General features: G+C 42.5%; 2 long non-coding RNA genes across 2 annotated transcripts in view; both read left to right on the top strand.

Moving 5' to 3' along the window:
* Positions 1-964: 964 nt before the first annotated feature.
* Positions 965-20,579, top strand: LOC106994163 (uncharacterized). The gene is made up of 5 exons (XR_013417372.1): positions 965-1,082; positions 1,213-1,450; positions 1,939-2,015; positions 3,388-3,464; positions 20,081-20,579. It is a non-coding gene; the product is annotated as an uncharacterized LOC106994163 (long non-coding RNA).
* Positions 20,580-23,021: 2,442 nt separating this feature from the next.
* Positions 23,022-24,023, top strand: part of LOC106994169 (uncharacterized) — a 102,037-nt gene continuing 101,035 nt past the window's right edge. Inside the window, exon 1 of the long non-coding RNA XR_013417382.1 lies at positions 23,022-23,247. This is a non-coding gene — a long non-coding RNA (uncharacterized LOC106994169). The remainder of the gene's footprint in view (positions 23,248-24,023) is intronic.

The raw sequence follows: 24,023 nt of genomic DNA, 5'->3' as shown, positions 1-24,023 counted from the left end.
TTTTATACAATATAACCTCACTGTGGATCTCATCTAAGCAGGTTTGGTAACCAAAAGCTCAAGAGTGTGAGATTGGGAGCCCAGAGAGCTACCCTACAGCTCATAGCCTGTCACAAACCAGCCGTGTAACCATGGACCTTGAGGAAATGAACCTTATGGTCCCTTCTGTCTCTAATCTGTGACTCCGTAGCCCCATTATAATATAGCCTTTTCCCAAACACTGACCTTCAACATAGACCCTGGGGGATTTTTCTATTAACAATTTGCAACTCTGCACATTTTTATCTGCTGATGCCTCTTGGAATATTAAATGCTTAGAAAGCTGTCCTGGGGATCACTTTCTGGAATCTTGACCATGTAGTCATCTGAGTGGGTGTGACAGGAATTATACACCAGCAGCATTTGTATCTAAGTGTCCTTCAGGCACTGGGATGGCTGCACCTTTACCAATCCTCTCCAACTCTCTCCACCTAGAAAACATTCTTTTCTCTTAATTTTGTTAGAGCTATATAGGAATGCTCCTTCAGCCGAAATGACAGAGGCTGTTGCTCTCAGAATCAAATGCAATAATGTGACCTGTAAATTCCTATGAATATATTGATATTTTAGGGATATTTGTTTATTCAGAAGAGATTCCAGACACAGAACTCTCTTCCTCTCTGTTCCCTAACCCTGCTTTTCGCCATCGTTCTTCTCTCTCTAGGGCACAGAGAGAATTAAGAACAATCTAAGGTAAATTTTTAACAAGATGGTCTAGCTTGAGCTCTGTAGGCTTGAATGATTAAATAAGTAGCAGTTTTTTTGCTAAAATAACCACATTGCTTGCAAAAGTTTTCTCCTTTGAGTTTTCTACGGTTATTACAGTGATCTAACTGCCTTACCTGCTTTTGAACTGGTTGAGCCTCTTGTGGGACAGAAAACAAAAGGGTGTTGAAATGCAAATAGATAACTCTGGGTCCCAGTCCCTGACTGCAAAAGGAAGCCAAAACTGACAACAACGTTTCCTTCTCTACTGAGGTTTGTAGAAAAGCTGTACAAAAATCTCACAAGATGTATTTCTTCTCGTGGACTGGAGTCCCAAGGTAGGTAAGAAAAACAAAAACAAGATAAAAACAAACAAAGGATTCCGTACTTGGAATTTGCTCAGTACCAGTTGAATAGCTAATTGTTTCTTGTGTTCTTCCCCTCCCCCCTTTTTTTCTGCCTGAATAGATAATCCTTACAAAACATCTATTCATTCTACAAGTGAAAATTTCAAGAATATTCGATACTGACCTTGGCAAGAGTAATGGACCGAGATTGAGTGATGAATTTGTGTGTGTTGTGGCTGATGTGCATTTTGGTGCTTTGTATGCAAGTTGAAGAATATCTTAGCAATAGGAAAAGAAGATTTATGACATTTTAATTAATGAATGTAATGAAGGCTAAAACTTGTAGATAAATTTATAAGGTACACAATTATTTTTATTGCTTTTTTTTTTTTTTTAGCACAAAGGTGATTGTATTTTGTTGCTTTAAGAAAGGACCTCCTGATAATACTGGCTTGCTTTTATATTTCAATATGACCAGTTTAATTGATATGCAAACAATTATTTTTTACGGGAAATAAAATGAGGCAGTAGTACAACTTAGTGAAGAGGACACTGTGTCAGATTCTTAATTACTAGATTAAATTTGAGCTCTTATTTGGCCTTTACTACCAACTGACTGCATAACTTGGGTAAGTTATTTGGCTCTTTTTTTTTTTTAATTTACAAAATTAGAATGAAAACTATGGATAGTGAAAATATTTGGAAAAGCTTTTTGAAATCCCACGTGAAAGGCATCAGAAAAAAGAGTTGGGTGATTTTTTTTTTTAATGGGAAATAATCTGATATTGTCAGTAAACCTAAATTTTTTGTATATTAATTTATTTTTTAAGCTGTTATTTAATTTCAGGTGCTTAAGAGCGCTTCAATTTGTTAATGGAAAGAAACACCATTTACACCGGATGGCTACAAAGCAACCTTATTCTGGTAAAATAATCTCTTAAATCCTTATATACACAGTCACTAACTGTTGGCTTTATAAGGTCAGTACCAGCAAACTAGCCCTGTGGCAGTTAGAAGCTCAGCATGTCCAAGATAGCAGTAACTCGAACAAACACAAAAAACAGCAAATAGTTTAAACAGTACCATTTGATTTGAATTTAACCCAATCTTAAACAGAGGACTCTAAAAAAAACAATTACCAGCAAAGCTACATTAATTAGGGAGATTGTTAGGTTGTATCAATGCAGTTTAGCTATGTCTTTTAAAAAGTGAAGATGGACTGGAAGTGGTGGCTCATACCTGTAATTTCAGCGCTTTGGGAGGCCAAGGTGGGAGGATCCCTTGAACCCAGGACTTTGAGACCAACTTGGGCAACAAAGTGAGACCATCATTTCTACAAAAAATTAAAAAATTAGCTGAGTGTGGTGGGGTGTGGCTGTGGTCCCAACTATTTGAAAGGCTGAAACAGGAGGAGTGCTTGAGCCCAGGAGGTCAAGGCTGTAGTAAGCCATGATCGTGCCACTGCACTCCAACCTGGGCAACTGAGTGAGACCCTGTCTCAAAAAAAAGAAAAACATTGAACTTGCAGGCCAACATTTATTTCTGACTGTTGACTACTTTTGAAGGAGAAAGCTTTGGACACTAACATTCTGGTCTCAGAGACCTCAAAGAAGCACAGCCCTGTAAAGAAGAAAATTCTGCTGGGATTAGCAAGAGCCTAAAGGTTTTGGGAACTTGGAATGCCAGGCTCAGTATTCCGAGTTCCAATATTGACTCTGCCTGTGAGTCACCCTGAACTAGTCACCCTGTCTCTTGTGTTTCCCCCTTTAGAGAAGAGCTAAGACTGTTGACTTTTCAGGAGTTGCAAAACATGTTACAAAAGGATAGGAAAGTACTATGCAAACATGTAAATATCATGAAATATTGTGGGGGGTACATAATAAAGATAAGCTGCATTCTTCTGATAATTGGAAGTTGATAATCTTTATGTAGAGACAGGCAGCTTGATTTCAGAATAGAGGTTAATGCTTGAAATTTTAATTTGAACAGTGTAAATTTGGATCATTATTTGCTCTGTCAGTCAATTTTGCTTACTGAAAGGAAACTCTTAACAAGTTATCTTAGTAGAATGGCTGATTTTCAGAATCAGACCCCCAGGCTTTCTAGAAATGTGTATTAAAATTTAGTAACCTCACTTTCAATTGTTGAGTATAGGACACTGTGGTTGGGTTTCTATATATATTGTAAACAAGCCAAATACACAAAGTGAACTCTCTATGGACCTTAAAAAAGTCTTAAAAAATTTATTTTTTGAGGATATTGATTGAGGCACCTATTTTGTTCCTTATTTTTGCAGGATAGCTTGTCAGTGCCCGCTTGGGTTTTTGAATTCTGACTTTTTGCTGACCGTGATTTGGCTGTCTCATTAATAAGGTAAACCTTTCTAAAGTAGAGCTCATTGCTTTTTAGTTCTTTTAATGGTGTGGCTAGCCTCTAGAGAATATGATTTTTACTCTTCATTATTTCTGGCAACTTTATACCCTCCACTAACCCACCCAGTCCTGAAATCCTGTTGGTTTTTCCATCTGTGTCTAGCGTCTCTCTTCTGATTCCCAGTAAACGCTACTATATTCCCATCATTCGAAATTAACAACTGCTATTATTATGGTCATATCTGATTCAACTTTTTTTTTTTTTTTTGAGACTGAGTCTGGCTCTGTCGCCCAGGCTGGAGTGCAGTGGCCGGATCTGAGCTCACTGCAAGCTCCGCCTCCCGGGTTTACGCCATTCTCCTGCCTCAGCCTCCCGAGTAGCTGGGACCACAGGCGCCCGCCACTTCGCCCGGCTAGGTTTTTGTATTTTTTAGTAGAGATGGGGTTTCACCGTGTTAGCCAGGATGGTCTCGATCTCCTGACCTTGTGATCCGCCCGTCTCGGCCTCCCAAAGTGCTGGGATTACAGGCTTGAGCCACCGCGCCCGGCCGTGATTCAACTTTTTAATGAACTAAAACATTGATGATAAAATCAAGTTCCTTTGAATATTAATTCCATTTCCTCCTTCTGTCCTCATGTCCCAGAGCCCATGTTCAGTTTGTATACTTTTTAATATTTTATATATACTTATATGTACCCATAGTTAATATGTAGTATTGTTTTATGGATTTAAATATACATAAATAGTTTCTTTTTTAGAGAGATAAGATCTCACCCTGTCACCCAGGCTGGAGTGCATGATCATAGCTCACTGCAGCCGTGACCTCCTGGGCTCAAGTGATCCTCCTGCTCCAGCCTCTCAAGTAGCTAGGACTACTGATGTGTGCCACTATGCCTGGCTAATTTTTTTTTTTTTTTTGTAGAGATGGGATCTCACAATGTTGCCTGGTCTCAAACTCCTGGCCTCAAGAGATCCTCCGTCCTTTGCTTCCCAAAGTGCTAGGATTACAAGTGTGAACCACTATGCCCAGCCCACTGTTATATGATTTGTTTACTTTCTCTGAGTATTGTTTTTAAGGTCTAGCCATGTTTTTGTACAGACACACGCACACACACATCTATACATATTCATTATTATTATTATTATTATTTTTTTTTTTTTGAGATGGAGTCTCACGCTGTTGCCCAGGCTGGAGTGCAGTGGCGCGATCTCGGCTCACTGCAAGCTCCGCCTCCTGGGTTCACGCCATTCTCCTGCCTCAGCCTCCTGAGTAGCTAGGACTACAGGCGCCCGCCACCGCGCCCGGCTAATTTTTTGTATTTTTAGTAGAGACGGGGTTTCACTGTGGTCTCGATCTCCTGACCTTGTGATCCGCCCGCCTCGGCCTCCCAAAGTGCTGGGATTACAGGCTTGAGCCACCGCGCCCGGCCATATTCATTATTTTTAATTGCTGTCTAGCATTTTTTTTTTTTTTTTTGAGACAGTGTCTTGCTCTGTCACTCAGGCTGGAGTGCAGTGGTACAATCTCAGCTCACTGCAACTTCTGCCTCCTGGGTTCAAGCAATTCTCCTGCCTCAGCCTCCCAAGTAGCTGGGACTACAGGTGCCCACCACCAAGCCCGGCTAATTTTTGTATTTTTAGTAGAGACGGGGTTTCACTGTCTTGGCCAGGCTGGTCTCAAACTCCTGACCACAGGTGATCTGCCCGCCTCGGCCTCCCAAAGTGCTGGGATTACAGGTATGAGCCACCACGCCCGTCTATTTGCTATCTGGTATTTCATAGCATAAATAATACCACATTTTATCAATTTATTAGTGAATATATGATTGTTTATAATTTTTTCACTAATATATAGGCAATAGTTTCTTAGTCTTGATTCCTAGATGCAGGATTGCTACATTTTGAATATGCACAATTTAACTTTTAAGAGATATTACCAAATTGATTTTCAACTGTTGGAAAACTGTTTCCGCAGATACTTTCCAACATTTGTCAGACTTCTTAATCTTTGCCAATTTTAGGGGTAACAAATGGTTTTCTCTGGGCTTTCTAGCTTAATTTCAGTTCATCCTATTCATAGTTGCTGGCCTAATCCTCTCTAACGACAGCGCTGCTCAAGGCCTTGCCTGATCAAACACTCTCAGAAGCTCTCCCGCTATCTACTCAGTCCAAACTGCATCAAGTTCTCTGCAAGCAACCTGTCCCACCTCATCCATCTGTGCCCAGCTGGACCAGAACATACAACTTACCACTTTCTCAAACTCAGCTTTTATTTTTCTGCCTCTGCAACTTGATCATGCTCTTCTGCATTCCTGTATTGATTCAATAAATATTTATTGAGCTCTTTACTTCCTGCCAGGTGCTGGGAATATAAGGGTGAAAAAGAAAGACAATATCTAGGCACTTATGTGACTTAATTTTTAGTAGAGGATGGAGATGGGCAGAAAATAATCCAGTAAAAAAATTGAACACGATAATTTTCCATAGTACTTTATAAGTACTATAAAGAAAGTAAAATAGAATGTTAAAGAGTTTGTGTGGAGGAGTGATGGGGGTGGATATGGGGCATGTACAGGTGGGAACTTTAGAGGGGCAGGTGCTCAGTGAAGGCTTTACAGAGAAGGTTATATTCCCCTTGAGATCAGCAGTGTGAAGCTCATTCACAGACCAGAAGTATTTCTGATCCTGAGCAAGTGCAGATGCCTGCATGTAGGGGTGGCCTCGAAGGATCCTGAGAGGAACAGAGCTGCCCTTGTGGCTGGCAGTCGGGGCTAGGAGAGTGGTGGATGCTGTAGGAGACAAAGGCAGGCAAAGCCATGCCTCTCAGGGCCTTGTGGATGCTGTCTTCCAAAGCCACTGCAGGAAACCGTAGTTTGCCCTTTAAAGCCCTGTAAAGCCGTGATCAAATCCTTTCTTCATAATCATTCCTGATCCAGCTGGCTGAGCGCGCTCTTTCTGGACCACCATTGCACAGTGGTGGTTCCTCTTATGGCATTTAACATAGAACTTTGGGATCTTGATGTCTGTTCTTCCCATGAGCTATTAGAATTTGTTTTCATGTTGCTATTTTGTTTCTACCTCTACTTTATTGTCTGGTATGAGGAAAGTAGGGGGAGAAAAGGTAGAACACAGAAGAAGCCTATCTTTTTTGATTGAGTCACTTTGGAACGAACTGAGTTTCAGTGAAATAAGCTTTCCTGTTGTATATTTGAGCTGATTTTCACAGTGGCAAATATGACAAATTTAATTTTCCTTAAAAATTGATAAGACCAGTTGGAGTTCTAAAAGTGATTTTTTCCACCCCTTGAAGATCTTTTCTCAGAATAGCAGTCTGTAGGCTGTCACCTAAAGTGTCCTGTTTTCAGTGCCGCACCTGCTATGAGCTTCAGCTTTTTATGAAGACGTCATGGTGTGCTATCTGTACTGAGAACCTTTCCCCAGCATCAGCCAGCTCCTGAAGATAACATTGTCTGCTAGAGATTGTCATGTATGTGGATTTTATCTCTATCTTCACGGTAATTTTGGAGTTGTGTGTTAGACCTATCTTACTGGTGAAAAGAATGAAGGTTCGTAGAGGTCATTGCTTGTCTGTCCCCAGGTTACGGAATGAGAGAATAGTGAACCTGACACTTGAATCTGGGGCTACTGACCAATTCTCTATGAAGCGTCCATGCTTTAACTAGTAACATAGCAAAGACCAAGCACTTGCAATTATTTCTAGTTGTGCTGTGAACCACTGTGATCACTGTTGATCGCATTTTCCTTCTTGAACTCATTTTCTATTAATAGGAGCATTTATCACAGACAGTGAGAAGCAGTTTGTGCAGTGGGGAAGAGCATGGGCTGTCTGAAGCTAGACTGTCTGAGTCAGGGTCTTCTCTGCCAGCTTGCTAGCTGTGTGGGGGAAGTTACTTAACATTTCTGTGGTTAAGTTTCCTTATTTTTAGTATGAGGATAATAACAGCACCTACATCATTGGGTTGTTGTAAGGATTAAATAGGATAATGTACTTAAAATGCTTAGAACAGATCCTTGTACTTAATAAGTCCTCAGTTAATGCTCTCCTAGTCTCAGGTCTCAGCTCAAATGTCCTCTCCTAGGGAGGCCTTACCTGGCCCCTGTAGCTAGCCTGGGCCTCCCTCAGGCACATACCATCTCCACACTCTGCCTGCACCCTGCCTACTTCCCTCGTGGTGGTTTCCCTCTTTTGGGGTACCAGGTTTATTATAGGGTTGTGTCCTCTGTGACAATGTGAGCTTTCCATGGGTTGACTTGTATGTTCCAGTTTCCAGCTCCAGGGCAGTGCCTGGCATGTAGTTTGCTCTCAATGTACATTTGTTTAATGGCTCTCTGTTTCTGACAATCCTGAATCAGAGCTTTCATTTTGAGCAAAGTAGTTGCTCCTCTGGTTTCTTCTCAGTATGCCATATGTATTAGTGTTCCCTGAAACTTCATTCCCACAGCTTCAGACATGATCCCAAATGGCTCATAAATTTGTACTTCTAGCCCTGACTCCTCTTTCTTTCCTTTCTTTTCCTTTTTTTTTTTTTGTGTGTGTTTTTTTGAGACGGAGTCTCACTCCATCGCCCGGGCTGGAGTACAGTGGTGTGATCTCGGCTCACTGCAACCTCTGCCTGCTGGGTTCAAGCAATTCTGCTGCCTCAGCCTCCCGAGTAGCTGAGATTACAGGCACCTGCCACTATGCCCACTAATTTTTTGTATTTTTAGTAGAGACAGGGTTTTACCATGTGTTGGCCAGGCTGGTCTCGAACTCCTGACTTCGTGATTCGCCCGCCTTAGCCTCCCAAAGTCCTGGGATTACAGGTGTGAGCCACCATGCCTGGCCCTGACTCCTCTTTCAATCTGTATTTCCAACTAACTGTTCATAAAACAAATTCTGGTAGGTATCCTTAGCACAACATGTTCAAAACAAATGTGCTTTTTTTTTTTTTTTTTTTTTTTCCAAAACCAAGTCCTCTTTCTGTGCCCCCAACCTGGTTGACAATGTGTGCCTTCATTCACCCGATTAGAAACCTTGGAGGTATCCTGTACTCTTCTATCACTTACCCTCAGCCTAAAGCCAGTCAGTCACTAAAGTGTTGTCTGTCATTGTCATCATCATTATCATCATCATTATCATCATCATCACCATCAATGCTACCACAACTGATGGAGTGAGAACCTTGTGCAGATGAGCATGAACCCCAATTTCATTTGCAAAATGACCCAGACAGCAGATTTCATCTCATCTGCAATAAGCAAGGTGAGGTTTTGATGACATTAAGGACATGGCTAAGAAGAGGTTGAGAACCAGCATTCAGCCCACCTGACTCCAAAGCTCATGACCCGAACCTCAGAGATTTCTCCAGTGAGGTCCTTTTTTTTAATGGCAGGATCACACCATTAGTCTGGACTGGATCCAACCTTGATTGTTGCAACAGCCTTTGATTTTATCCGTCAAACCCTGTGCCTTCTGTGCAACCCATTCTCTACCCTGGCACAAGCATTACTAAAATATCAATCTGGTCCTATGACTCCTCTGCATAAAAACCACTGCTGGGGCCGGTCAAGTGCAACAGTGTTTACAACTAATTGATCACAACCAGTTACAGATATCTTTGTTCCTTCTTTAGCCAAAACACACACACACACACACACACACACACACACACACACACACACACACACAAAACCCCATTATTGGTTCCCTTTTGCATCTTTTGAATTCTAAACTCCTTACATAGCATAAAATCCCCTTCTGGGTCTTTTCCCAGCCTACACCCCACCTCCCCACCTGCCCCATTCCCCCTGTTGCTCCTACCTCTGGCCTTACTTCAGCCCCAGGGTTCCTGCTGGACATGGCAGGCCTAGTACATTCTGCCCTGGGCCCTTTTACTTTGCTTTGTGACATATTTTTCATCCTTCAACCTTCAGCTCATAAGCCATATTCTCTGTGGAGGCATCCAGAGGGCCCCAGACAGCCCCTCCCACCTGTGTTCCTCAGAGCATTCTGTGCCCATAATTAGGATGAACACATTTCTGAATCAGCAGTGGAAATGTTTCAGTTCAGACAGCTACGCATGTGTCCCTGAAGACAATGGGACAGTTAATTGAGCAAAGTCCAGAAGAAGCTCTTGGAGGTGATTCCTCTTTGTCTGTGTGCTACCCTGTAGAGGGGTCGGGAAGGTACTTCCAGGGTAGAGAGCTGTAGGGGGTCCTTGTATTTGCCCACACCTGACACGATGCCTAACTCGTTGTTTGCTGAATGTATGAAGATTATGCCAGGCCTGAGATTCTTTTGAACATATCCAAATGTCATGTGTTAGTTTCTCCAAATAACCAACCAACCAACAAACCCAGCTCTTTATAACAATGGACAACCTAGCATGAGTATTAGGACTCTGTTTAAGTCTCAGCTTTATCACTAGAACAATTCTCATAGCCACACTTCTTCATCTGTAAAATGGGGATAACAGTCGTTACTTACAGGAGTTGCAGTGAAGATTTTGTGAATGAATTGAAGGAAATTAGCAGGCACAGAGTCTGGCAAAGAAGTCTTTGTTTCAGGCACAAAGATGTGTAGCCCATCACTATAAACAGGAACTAGAAGGCAAGGTCATGTTCTAAAATAACTTTTAAAAGTTAGGATATCATTGGGAATTTTAAAAGGTAAGACAATTAAAAATACGACTAATATTTGTCAAGTTTTTTTGTTTTTTTTTTTGATACAGAGTCTCACTCTTTCACCCATGCTGGAGTGAAGTGGTGCTCACTGCAACCTCTGCCTCCCGGGTTTAAGTGATTCTCCCTCCTCAGCCTCTTCAGTAGCTGGGATTACAGGCACCCGCCATCATGCCCGGCTAAGTTTTGTATTTTTAGTAGAGACAGGTGTTCACCATGTTGGTAAGGCTGGTCTTGAACTCCTGACTTCAAGTTATCCACCCCCCTCGGCCTCCCAAAGTGCTGGGATTACAGGCGTGAGCCACGCGCCTGGCCTTATTTGTCAGTTTTAACGTATGAAGAGACATCCTCCTAAATGTTAAAGTACCCTTTGATTTTTTACCCATGCATTTTACAGCTGGGCTGGGAGAGATGTGACTCCCGGTTTGTTTTGCCTCACCTTTGCATTTCATCAGCTGTGTCTGATCCCAGCCTAACCTGTGTGTCGGAATCACGTGGATGAGTGTTTTATAGACTCCTGGGCTCTACCCCAAACCCACTGAATCAGAATGGGGACAGGAAGGGAACTGTCAATCTATATTTATGAAAACCTCCCCTGTGGTTTTGATAGTCTGCAAGGTTTGGGAATCACTAGTTCCCAAACACACCAGTAGAAAAGCAGATAGTGCTTAACATTCTCAATTTCTCAACTTTAGAGTCTTTGTAATTTAACAAAATTTAGTTTGTTTGCTTTTTTGTAAGTAACATTAGCTTTCTCAATGTCTGTTTCACCTTCATTGCAGTCTGTTTATCCAGCCTGGGGAAAAAACTGGCTCCATTTAAACAATGGGACAAAAAAGGTGCAAACTTGACCAGCTTCCCTACCTTTTTTGCATTAGCGTGTAGGTATTTCCTCCATGTCCTACTGGGGCCATTTAAATGCTAATGTAGTTAAGGACAACAATCTTTTTAGCAATCAGATAAAATTGTTTTTACCGCAATCTTATTTCTCATTTCTCCAGTCCATACTTTTCTTTTTGGGGCAGGGTGGGGGTAGGGATAGAGGGGCATACATTTAAATTCTTTGACTTTTCAAACCTTAACAAAAATCCTCTCCTAATATCTTCTCAGCAGTTCTTGCAATGTATCTATCATCTAAACCTGAGCTCTGCAATTTGAATGTGCTGAGTCACCTTGTCTTTGCAGGGTCAAACATTTTGCATCCAGGAAAAGTACTGCAGAAAATCACACTGTGGGCAGCTATCTGGTATGCTGTTATTTGAATATTTGAATACAAATAGGAAGACTGGAAAGGAGAAAGTTACTGTGTACACAGATACATAGTAACTTATATACACTTAAAACAACTTTTTTTTTTTTTTTTTTTTTTTTTTTACAGATTTCTAATAGTCTGCTAAGTCCTCTTTCTGATTGATGATTTTTGTGTGTGTGAAATTCTCTAAATATTTATTTGTATTCCTAGAAAGTGAAAATGAATATAAATGGTAAAGCAGTTGCCTTGCAATGTTTAATAAAAGGAGAAAATAGTCTTTGTCATTATTCTGAAGCTTTGCCTAATTAAGATTCTTGAATTAATTTTAAAGAATTAATAACAAAAAATACAATCATGAACCAGATATTCAGAGTTAATGTCTAACTTAAGTTCAACTTTTAGGAAGTCTGTTTTCCTATTTTGATCATGTAGTTGAATAGACAGTGAGGAGATGTTACTACAACTGTATTAATAGAGGAAGTGGCAGGAAGCTACAGTTTCCTTAGAATCAGAAAGAAAGTTTATAGAACTCACTGGAAATGAGGTTATAGATAAAGATTGAAGTCGGAATAACTTTTATTTAGAACTGCTGTTGCATTTTTGTAACATAAGAGTGGTTTTCTTTAAAGTAAGTATTTGGGGCTAAAGAGAATGCCAACACTCCTCTCACAGGGAAGTCGGAAAGCTTACCAGTATTAACAAACATCCGAAGTCATTTCACAAGGTGGAAATTTACTGTAGAACCAATGAACATAATCTTCCTTCAGGGTGTTTTGAGTCATGAATGGGGAGCAACTTGCTCCCTTTGTGGATGGAGCACTGGGGACAAGCTTCTCTGCATCAGAGCCTGTGAAATATCAGTAGCAATAGCTACTGTACTCTGAGTGCTCACTTCCTCTATGCCAGAGGCTGGCTCTGGTCTTTAATCGAATTCGCTCATTCCATCCTACAGCCCCTTATAAAGAAGGAACACTAATTTTCAATACCTTAAAGAGGCCAAATCATTCCCACAGCATCGGTGGCAGAGGGGGTATTTGAACCCAGGCAGAATGACTCGAACTCCCTGGTAATTAGCCATGGTGGAGAATGTCTCCCAGCTCACAAAAATGACTACTTACTGGCAAGTAACACTAAATACAGAAAGAACGTCATCAGTTGGTTGGTGTTCTTGCTTTCTCTCAATGAACAATTAAGAGGGAGCAGAGGTGAGATGGGGTGGGGTGGGATAAAGGGGAGGCCTGGAAGAAGGGACAGAAGGGTTGCAAATAATCACGCAGGAGCCCAGTGAGACTCAGAGAAAGATTCTAACCTAAAATGCGTTTCTGCTGTCAGCTATTCTGTAATTAACATCCACAGATGAAAACATGAAATATATTAAGAATCCTTTGCGGTTTTTTCCTTTTTTTTGAGATGGAGTCTTGCTCTGTTGCCCAGGCTAGAGTGCAGTGGAGCGATCTCGGCTCACTGTTAGCTCTGCCTCTCAGGTTCACGCCATTCTCCTGCCTCAGCCTCCCAAGTAGCTGGGACTACAGGCGCCTGCCACCACGCCTGGCTAATTTTTTGTATTTTGTTTAGTAGAGACGGAGTTTCACCGTGTTAGCCAGGATGGTCTTGATCTCCTGACCTCGTGATCTGCCCACCTCGGCCTCCCAGAGTGCTGGGATTACAGATGTGAGCCACTGCGCCCGGCCATTTTTTTCCAATTTTGACTGATGGACATAATAAAATGACTTGATAATTAAAAAAAAAAAAAATCCACAAAAACCAACAATCCCAAATCCTCAACTAACTGCTTTTCATCATTCTACTCCCTGATTAGACATGGAATTGGGCTCGTTGCTAGGGGTAGAATAATGGCCTATGTTGGGCAGGACAAAGGCATGGAGCTCTCCAGCAAGCAGCACAGTGGGACAGCACAGGCTTCTAGCATGCATGGTTTCAGTCTCAATTGTTTACAAGCCTTGGGATCTGGAACAATTGATTTGAGCCCTATAACATTAGAATGGTTCCTTTTCTCAGAACCTAATATGGGGCCAGAGAAGGCACTCAGCCAGGAGGGTTTTTTCAGAGGCCAAGGAAGAACTAGTTAAGAGGCCGAACCTCCTGGGAGACCACGTAGATGAGTGGGGTCAGGTGCCTGTGTCTGAGATCTAGCTCAGGTCAGGGCAGTTTTCATTGAGAAGGTGAGATTTGAGCAAAGATTTGAAGTTGCTAGCTGTGTGGGAATCTCAACAGAAGAGATTTCCAAGCAGAGGAAACAACTAAGGAGAAACAAGAAATTGCCTTCTGGCAAGATCTAGGAACAGCAAGGAAGTAAGTGGCTGAAACAGAGTGAGTGAGGGGTAAAGTAGTTGAAAGTGAGGTCGGGGAGTAAGGGAGTCAGACTGGCCAGCATCATTTTAAGGACTCTGAGTTTTAACTATGAGAACAACATGGAGCCATTGCAAAGTTCTGAGTGGAGGAGGATATGTGACTGAGAGTTTAAAAAGATTGCTCTAAGCCAGGTGCAATGGCTCATGCCTGTAATCCCAGCACTCTGGGAGACCGAGGCAGTAGGATCACTTGAGAACAGGAGTTCGAGACCAGCCTGGACAACATAGCCTGACCTCGTCTCTACTAAAAGAGAAATAAAGCTGGGTATGCTGGTGTATACCTGTAGTCCTAGCTACTCAGGAGGCTGAGGCGGGAGGATCACTTGAGCCTGGGAAGTTGAGGGTGCAGTGAGCCATGATCAGGCCACTGCACTCCAGCCTGGGCAACAGAGCAAGACCCTGTCTCAAAAACAACAGCAACAACAAAAATCTAAAAATATTGCTCTGATTGCTATATTCAGAATAGACTGGGTTTGAAGCAGAAAGACCAGTTAGGAGCCATTGAGTAATCCAGACAAGAGATGATGATGGGTCTGACCAGGGCTCATAACAGTATGGAGGTGAATAGTAGGAAGATTCTGGGTATATGTTGAAGGTAGAACCAACAGGATTTATCCCTGGGTTGGATATGGAATGTGAGTGGAAAAGAGAAGGTGAGGATTTACTCCAGGGCTTTTGGCATGAGCACCTGGAAGGATGGCGTTGCCAATACCTGGGGTGGGAAGGATATGCAGAGAAAACAGATTTGGGGGGAACACCAAGGGTTCATTTTTGCTCATGTTGAGTGTGAGATGTCCAATTGATATCCAAGTGGGGATCAAATGGAAGAGGGAAAGGGTCTGGTCTGGTGATACGCTTTTAGAAATTACCAGCGTATAAATATTTAAAGCCTGGAGAGAGAGAGATCATAAAGGGAGTACTGATAGAGAAGAGAAGGGGTCAACAGACTGAGCTTTGAGGTGCTACAATACTGTGAGTTCTAGAAAAAGAAGAGGGAGCCTCAGAGGGGACTTGAGATGGAGTAACAAATGAGGCTGTCTTGAAAGGTGGCATTCACCAGGCAGAGTAGGGAAAGAATTCTAGGTGAGGGGAAAAGTGGGTACCCAGACCCAGAGATGTGAAAGCCTGATTTGGGAGAGGGACAGGGAGGATAGTAAGTGGTGTGGTGTGGGGAAGAGTAGAGGAGAGGCTGCAAGATGGGCTTCTCTGACATGTAAGGGACTTGGACCCTCAATGGAAGACTTTAGGAGTTAATTTCATGATAATTATGAGGAAGATGATGGCAGCTAAGACTCACTGAGGTATTATTCTAACTTACCATGTGTCAAGCACTGTGCTAAGCAAATTACGTACATTATCTCACTTAATCTTTACACCTGCCCTTTAAGAAGGATAGTATTATACTCTGCAGATGAAGAGATGGGCTCAGGGAGGTCAAAGTTATCAGTGAGTAAACTGCCTTTAACCCAGGTAGTTCCATTCCAGAGTCCATCCTTTTAACCACTAACCTGTCCTGTGTCCTTGAGGTCTGGCACTTCTTAACCAGGTCTCAGAGGGTCAGCCTGAGAGCATGTGTCATTTTCCCATAGAGGACCTGACTTCATTGTTTCTCAGATGAGGTGCTTTGCATGCAAAGGGTTAAGGTAGATTCTGAGCACCAGTGAAGGAGTTCAAGTGGAGCAGCAACTTGACAGGATTTGCTTGTGTAGGATGTTGATCTGGCAGCAGTGTGGTGAACAGAGTGTGCGGGGTGCCTGTTAGTAAGGGAGATACATTTGGGGAAGATTAGCTCAATGTGAGACCTATTGAGACCCCTATAGTGAGGGGCCTGAAGGTAAAAAAAAAAAAAAAAAAACCTCCGGGACCCAAACCTAGGGGGCAATTTCAAATGTAATGCATGTAGGAGAATGTGAAGGACTCGGCATGTGACGCTTCCTTTTCCAAGTCAGGTGGGTCTGGCTTCTGGCTGTTCGCTTTCAACGTACTTGAAGGGAGACCTAAACACCCCCCCCCACCGCCCCCCCCACACACTCTCTCCCTCTCTCTCTCTCTGTCTCTCTGTCTCTCTTTAGAGATAGGGCCTTAGTATGTTGCCCAGGCTGGAGTGCAGCGGCTGTTCACAAGTGTGATCATAGCACACTACAGCCTGAAACTTCAAGTGGTCCTCCCACCTCAGCCTCACAGGATCGGTGGGATTACCGTTGCGCACCACTGTGCCTGGCTGAACATAAGCATAGATTACAAAGTGATTTGGGGCTATGACTTTCAAGGATTTCAAAGATTTGAGTGACATTGCTGTAGCTAAAATATGTCCATTCTTTTATTTATTTAAAAAGAGTTTATTACTTATTGTATCTATAAAAAGAAAAGTAGTGATATAATTATACCAAACTGTTTCATTATAATAATAAGTCATCCACAAACCCATTAACTAATAACAGGAAAATAAACCCGTTTCATCTCATTAATCTCATTAAAGAATGTATTTCTAATAAAACTTTATGTTGAATGATTGTCAAAGTTTATAATATACTTATGATGTTTTGATTAATTGTGTACTATGAATAACTGGAATTTACTACTACTTAATCCAGAGGAATTTTTCTTTGTATACCTAGAGGATGATGGTCACAATTTTTTTTCTATTTTAAATTTTAATTTATATCCATAGTTTTGTGGATGAGATATGTGAAAGTGTTATTAATAAAAGCTTTTTTTTTTGAGACAGAGTCTCACTTTGTCACCCAGGCTGGAGTACAGTGGCATGATCTCAGCTCACTGCAACCTCCAACTTCCAGGTTCAAGTGATTCTTGTGCCTCAGCCTCCCGAGTAGCTGGGATTACAGGTGCTCACCACCATGCCCAGCTAATTGTTGTATTTTTAGTAGAGATGGGATTTTCCCATGTTGGCCAGGCTGGTCTTGAACTCCTGACCTCAGGTCATCTGCTGGCCTCAGCTTCCCAAAGTGCTGAGATTACAGCCATGGGCCACTGTGCCTGGCCAATAAAAGCTTTTGAAGCGTAAAAACAAATTTCATTTATAATTGGTGGGTAAAACAAAAACTTGCATCCAAATGTTTATAGCAGCCTTATTCATTTATTTTATTTTTTTTTTTGAGATGGAGTCTCGTTCTGTCACCCAGGCTGGAGTGCAGTGGCTCGCTCCACTCACTGCAACCTCCGCCTCCTGGGTTTACGCCATTCTCTGCCTCAGCCTCCTGAGTAGGCTGAAAACCATTAAGTTGCATTCTTTAAATGGAAAAATTATATGGTATTTTTTTTTTTTTTTTTTTTTTTTTTTTTTTTTTTTGAGACGGAGTCTCACTCTATTACCCAGGTTGGAGTGCAGTGGCGCAGTCTCAGCTCACTGCAACTTCTGTCTCCTGGGTTCAAGTGATTCTCCTGCCTCAGCCTCCCCAGTAGCTGGGATTACAGGTGCACACCACCATGCCTGGCTAATTTTCTTGTGTTTTTAGTAGAGACGGGGTTTCACCATGCTGACCAGGCTGGTCTCGATCTCCTGACCCTGTGATCCACCCACCTCGGCCTCCCACAGTGTTGGGATTACAGGCGTGAGCCACTGCACATGGCCTGTATGTGTTTTATATCTCAATAAAGCTGTTAAAATATCTGTGGGAGGTTGGGCACAGTAGCTCATTCCGGTAATCCCAGCACTTTTTTTTTGTTTTTGCTGTTTTTTTTTGAGATGGAGTCTCATTTTGTCACACAGGCTGGAGTTCAGTGGCGAAATCTTGGCTTACTGCAACCTCCGCCTCCTGGGTTCAAGCGATTCTCCTGCCTCAGCCTCCCAAGTAGCTGGGACTACAGGAGCATGCCACCACGCCCAGCTAATTTTTTGTATTTTCAGTAGAGATGGGGTTTCACCGTGTTAGCCAGGATGGTCTTGATCTCTTGACCTCATGATTCGCCTGCCTTGGCCTCCCAAAGTGCTGGGATTACAGGTGTGAGCCACCATGCCCAACCTAATCCCAGCACTTTGGGAGGCCGAGGGAGGAGGATCACTTAAGGCCAGGAGTTCAAAACCAGCCTGGGTAACATAGTGAGAACCCAGTCTCTACACTTTTGTAAAAAAAAAAAAAAAAGTAAAAAGTTAGCTGGATGTGGTGGCACATACCTGTAGCCTCAGCTACTTGAGAGGCTGAGGCAGAGAATCTCTTGAGCTCAGGAGTTTGAAGCCGCATGAGCTGTCACTGCACCACTGCACTTCAGCCTGAACAACAGAACAAGACCCAGTCTCCCCCACCCTCCTCCCAACCAGAATTCTGTGGAGTAAGTGAATGAAAACAGAATTTAAAGCAGAAATAAGAATGATAAAGTATTCTGACTACAAAAGAAGATATTGTATATTTACAAAACACATCAATTCATTGCAACCATTTAAATTTGGGATTATAGCTACTTGGGAGGCTGAGGCAGTTGGATTGCTTGAGTTCAGGAGTTCAAGACTACAGTGAGCCATAATCTCCCCACTGTACTCTAGCTTGGATGAAGAGTGAGCCCCTGTCAAGTAAATAAATAATAAAATAAATAAAATAAAAAAAAATATTTGAATGTCAAATCAGAAATTGCATAGGAGGGCTCAGTGAGGTGGCTCACGCCCGTAATCCTAGCACTTTGGGAGGCCCAGGCGGGCAGATCATCAGGTCAGAAGATCGAGACCAGCCTTGCCGACATGGTGAAACCCCGTCTCTACTAAAATACAAAAAATTAGTTGGGCGTGGTGGTGCACGCTTGTAGTCCCAGCTACTCAGAAGGCTGAGGCAGGGGAATTGCTTGAACCGGGGAAGTGGAGGTTGCATGAGCCGAGGTCGTGCCACTGCACTCCAGCCTGGTGACAGAGCGAGACTCTGTCTCAAAACAAACAAACAAACAAACAAAAAGAAATTGCATAGGAGTATGTAGTTTTGTTTTTGTGGGTTTTTTTGTTTTGTTTTTTGTTTTTTTGAGACAGGATCTCGCTCTGGCACTGAGGCTGGAGAGCAGTGGCGTGATCCTGGCTCACTGCAGCCTCTGCCTCCTGGGTTCAAGTGATTCTCCCACCTCAGCCTCCTGGGTGGCTGGGACCACAGGCCTATGGCCACAAAACCACTTGCCTCGGCCTCCCAAGGTGCTGGGATTACAAGCATGAGCCACCATGCCCAGCCTGGTAGTTTTTATTTTAGGAGATTCTTAAGCAAAAAAGCCTGAAGCCCAGTGAATTGAATCTCCTAAAGAGAATGGCTAGATTAAATGAGAAAAGAGGACTAAAGAAGGAAAATTTCAGCCTAGCCAATGTGGCAAAACCCTGTCTCTACAAAAAGTGCAAAAATTAGCTGGGCATGGTGGTGTGTACCTGTAGTCTCAGGTACTCAGGAGGCTGAGGCAGGAGGATCACTTTGACCCAGTCTCATTTAAAAACAACAACAAAAACAAAAAGGAAAGACAGAAAATTAGGAATACTAGCATTGAAAGAAAATGCAGGAGAAATGGAGAAGTAGGACTGGAAACACAGAAGAACTGTTTCCAGCTAGAGGGTAGTGTCAAGCATCCCTCAGGATTGTGGAAGCTCAGGACTCAAACTCATCTGTGATTGGCAATTATGAAGTCTTTGACTCTGACACCACCCATTTCAGTGAATTAATTGCAGTCCAGTGCAGGGACTGATGGCTGGGAACAGGAGTTCAGAGAGGTTAGAGGCAAGAATCAGAGGGAGGAAGTGAAGACATCAACTGTGAACTACTTTCTTGAGAAGTTAGAACACAGAAATAATAGGGCAGTAGTTTGGTAACTTTTGGGAGAAGTGGTGTAAAGGTAGTTGTTACTACTTTGAAAATGGGATTGATTTGAACATAAACCAAAGGTAAAAAGCTGGTGAGTGAGAGAGAGGAGGGATGCTCATTTCTGTCATATGCAAAATGTTCTGCAAATCAGCTAGCCTTGGCTGTGACCCCCGGGAAGCCAGATGGGATGCCATCCCCCTTACTTCAGAATTGTGGCCTTTCTCTTCTGGTGAGTTAGGAATTTTACTCAGTACTTCTCAGGAATTTTACAAACTCTCATCTAGGCAGTGAGCCACTATCTTGATACTTAGTTTCCAAAACTGCTTGTTTCTACAGAGCTCATTTTCAATGTTGCTAATGTTTAGTGCTACAATAGGGATAGGGGTGTGGATGGACCAACAGGCTAGCTCAACGTTCTTTTGAATTTGGGTAAGTGACTGATTTAGGGTAAGAGTGGCTCCCAAATTTCTTGGGTAGGAGCAAAAAAGAGATTTTAAGGTTTTTTTTTTTTTTTTTTTTTTCTCACCTTAGTTCTTTAGAACTATACTGGAAGAAACCAATTCACCTCAAATACCAAGGAAATGGGTGTGATGTAGGAGGCAGAAGAGTAGCCTTTTCCGTGCTGCCGGCAGAATGGAGACAGACCTGGGCTTGCACCCACCGCCCAGACCCAGGAGTGGATGGTTCAACGTGTACTGTAAAGCTAAAGAAGGTTGGCCAGGCATGGTGGCTCATGCATGTAATCCCAACACTTTGGGAAGCCAAAGCAGGCGGACCGCTCGAGCGCAGGAGTTTGAGACCAGCCTGGGCGACATGGCGAAACTCCATCTCTACAAAAATTACAGAAAAGCTGGGTGTGTTGGCACGCACCTGTAGTCCCAGCTGCTCTGGAGGTTGAGATGGGAGAATCACCTGAGCCCAGGAGGTGGAGGTCGTGTGAGCCCTGGTTGCACCACTGCCCTCCAGCCTGGGCGACAGAGACCCTGTTTCAATTAAAATAAAAGACTAAAGAAGGTCATGTGAAAGCTCACTGTGAACAGGATTTCTTTTTTCTCTGTAGGTGCTTCATTGTTACTTCAGTTTACTTGAACTCATTTCATTGTTTTCACACTCTTATGAAATGCTCTCAACAATAACTGCAACAATAAATAGAGAAGAAAGGAAGTATTTAGTAATATCAAGAGAGGGCCGTGGTTAGCATGAAACATCTTGCGTTATTCACCACTGCAATGAGAAGAAAGACTGAGTAAAGGGAATTTCATCCATTTCTCAAGGCTTTAGAGAGCTACATGCTCCATTTGAAGGTCATATTGTACATGGTGAGGTCACATTAAGGGAACTGACTTCCTCCTCTAAATCCCCCTGATCTTTATCTATTTCTTTCCTTGGTTTTATGCTAATACTTTGAAGAATTGAAGAATGTTATGAGGTGGCCAGGGAATGCTATGGTTCCAGGTAAATGTATTTTCAAGGTCTTTGGCAGTCGGTAAACCATTTTCCAGGACATACTTTGGTGTGAGCCTGCTAGTCGTAACAGCAACAAGTATTAGCAGGATAAACTATCTTAGTTTTTTGAATTTATACTTAATATTGTTATTGTTATTGCATTGTTTTGTAGCTGAGATATTAAGTTCCCTGCTGTGTGCTGAGAGCATTGAGAACCCAAAGATAAAGAGGACACAGACCCTCTAATCAGCTGTTCTTTCTAGGGCCCTGTGGCTCCTTGTCCTTGGGTGGAATTCAGGGGCCCATGAACTTTTATAGGAAAAGATTACAGTTTCACCACCCTCTAACTGCAATACAGTATTTCCTTCAGTTATCAATGGTAATGACAAGCCACAGGAATGGTAGCTATTCCCGTTTATACAGATCACTACTTTGAAATAATGGTAGTTATTTGACCTACCACTAGATCAATAACAAGGCGCATACGGTGTGACAGCCAATAAATGTTTGAATAGTTTGATAACTGTATTTCATAATTAGTTTTCTGCATATGCCTGTATCTATTTTACCTTATTTTGAGAAGACTTTAGGAGGCACAAAAAAAAAAGGCTAAGAACTCCTTTCTGTTTACTGTCTCATGAGGAAGACTAGACGCTTCAACAGATAAAATCAGTACAAAGTGGTGAGTGGCAGCTAGAAACATGCTCAGGAGCTGCGGAGCACAGGCTTGAGCTGAGATTCAGGGAAGGCTGGTGGAGAAGATTCCTGATCTACATCTGGAATGAAGAAGAAACGGAAGCAGGAGGAGGTCATTTCCAGGGAGAGAACAGAACAGATCTTAGGACAGGAAATGGCCTATGTGGAAGGCGGCTACTGAGAGTCAGGGCTTGCTTACTGTGCTAAGTCTTGGGGGCTCAAGAATGAATGAGGCACCTCCTAGGTGGTCAGTGTGCTCACTGTTCAGAACAATGTTTATGGGGACAGGGTGGAGAGGGGTACTGTTTGAAAAAGGAATTTTTTTTTTTTTGGACATGGAGTCTCACTCTGTCTCCCAGGATGGAATGCAGTGGCACGATCTCGGCTCACTGCAATGTCTGCCTCCCAGGTTCAAGTGATTCTCCTGCCTCAGCCTCTCAAGTAGCTGAGATTACAGGCGTCCACCACCATGCCTGACTAATTTTTGTATTTTTAGTAGAGATGGGGTTTCACCATGTTGGCCAGGCTGGTCTTGAACTCCCAACCTTAGGTGATCCACTTGCCTTGGCCTCCCAAAGTGCTGGGATTACAGGCATGAGCCAGCCACTGCGCCTGGCTGCCTTTCTAGAATTTTATATGAGTGGAATCATACACCATGTGCTCTTCTTTTTGGTCTGGCTTCTTTCACATGGCATAATGCATTTGAGATCTGTTCATGCTGTTGCAAATCAGTTCATTCCCATTTTTTTGCCAAGCAGTATTTATTATAGAATTATATACTTTGAAAAGGGGAAAAAATCAACCTTTGTTTTCATAAAACAAAATTTTAAAAAGGAGTGAGATTTTTAATGCTTATCAAATGGGAATACGAGTTAAAAATTGTTGAGAAATGCTGCTCCAGCGTGTGGTCAGAGTGCATTCCAGCCCAAGATTTTCTTACCGTCAGTGCTAAATTTGAGCACATTTGGAAGTATTTTAGACCTGAAAGAAGGCAGGACATCAAAACAACCACTAGAGCCGAGTGGGTCTTTGTAACCACAGACTCTCTGACGAAAAGATTTGTAAAGACTGCCTAATGAAGAGTTCAAAAAGCATTTTGTGTGTCATCTGTTTTCCTTACAGTCTCCTCACTTGGTAGATAAGGGGCAAGAATTATTTTCCATGTTGCATAAATAGGAAATGAGGTATAGCGAGTTTGAGATACTTATTACCCAAGATCCCAGGGAGTCAGAGGCAGACTGAGGACTGCAAAACGATCCCTCCCGGTCCCGAATCCTAGCCTTGCCAGTAGGCTGGGCTGAAAGCTTTAAAAAGAATACAGTAATTTCACTTTCACTTTCACTTTTGTTCTTGTTTGAGTTGTGATAGAATCTTTAATTTGAAGGAATGAAGGGTTTTCCTTTCCTTCTTTGTTTTTAAACTTCCCCCTCTTCTTGGTAAACACCAACATGTGTGTTAACTCTATCCAGTTGAACTCAACTGTTTTGTACCAGGCTCTTTTCCAGGCACTAAGGAGGCACTGATCTGGATAAATCCTGGAGGTTACTGTGAAGCAGGTAGGACAAAATGACCAAATGAGAATTAAATTACTTTTTTGGGGTCATGGAAGATTTGAAAATCTGGAGAAGCATGTGTGTCCTCTTTCCTCCCAAAACTGCACATAGTGTGTGTGTACACACACACACACGTGTGCGTGTGTGGGCCCACATGATTTTGCAATGATTTTAGGGTGTTTAGAGATCCCCCTGGAGCTTGTGTGTAGGATTGGCCTTTGGATGAGTATTTTTGGCATAGAATGAAATAGTAATGCCTTGAAGGCAGCACAAAGTCATAGTCACTGAATAGAGAGAAAGATTCAGAGGATCCTGTGAGATGGGTGGGGCTGTTAGAGTTAGTGTTAGTGTTTTGATAGACACATGTACTGAGTTAGGAGGGTACTAATCTCTGGAAGGCAACATTCCAAGCAGAGGGCATGTCTGAGAAAGGTAGGAGGGGAGGGAAGCAGAAAAATGCAAAGCAACCTGAGAAACCCAGTTTGGCTGGAGGACAGATTATATGAAGAGGAATCTTCAGAAACACCCATAGAAAGGTAGGCAGGGGTCATATTGTGAGCGATGCTGTAAGCAAGGTGAGTAGTCTTGTATTGTTTTTATCTAGATTCACCAGTTAACATTTTGCTGTATTAACACTGGTTCTCCCTCCCAAACCCCCTTCCTAAACCATTTGAAAGTAAGATGCAGTCACAGTGGCCTTTACAGTTAAGTAACTGAAGAATAAGAATATTTTCCTACATAATCATAATATAATTATTACTTAAAGAAATTTAACCTTG

Source organism: Macaca mulatta, chromosome 1, assembly GCF_049350105.2.
Source record: "Macaca mulatta isolate MMU2019108-1 chromosome 1, T2T-MMU8v2.0, whole genome shotgun sequence".
Lineage (NCBI taxonomy): Eukaryota > Metazoa > Chordata > Mammalia > Primates > Cercopithecidae > Macaca > Macaca mulatta.
The sequence above is the reverse complement of the archived record's forward strand: the minus strand, read 5'-3'. Positions and strand labels throughout refer to the sequence as shown.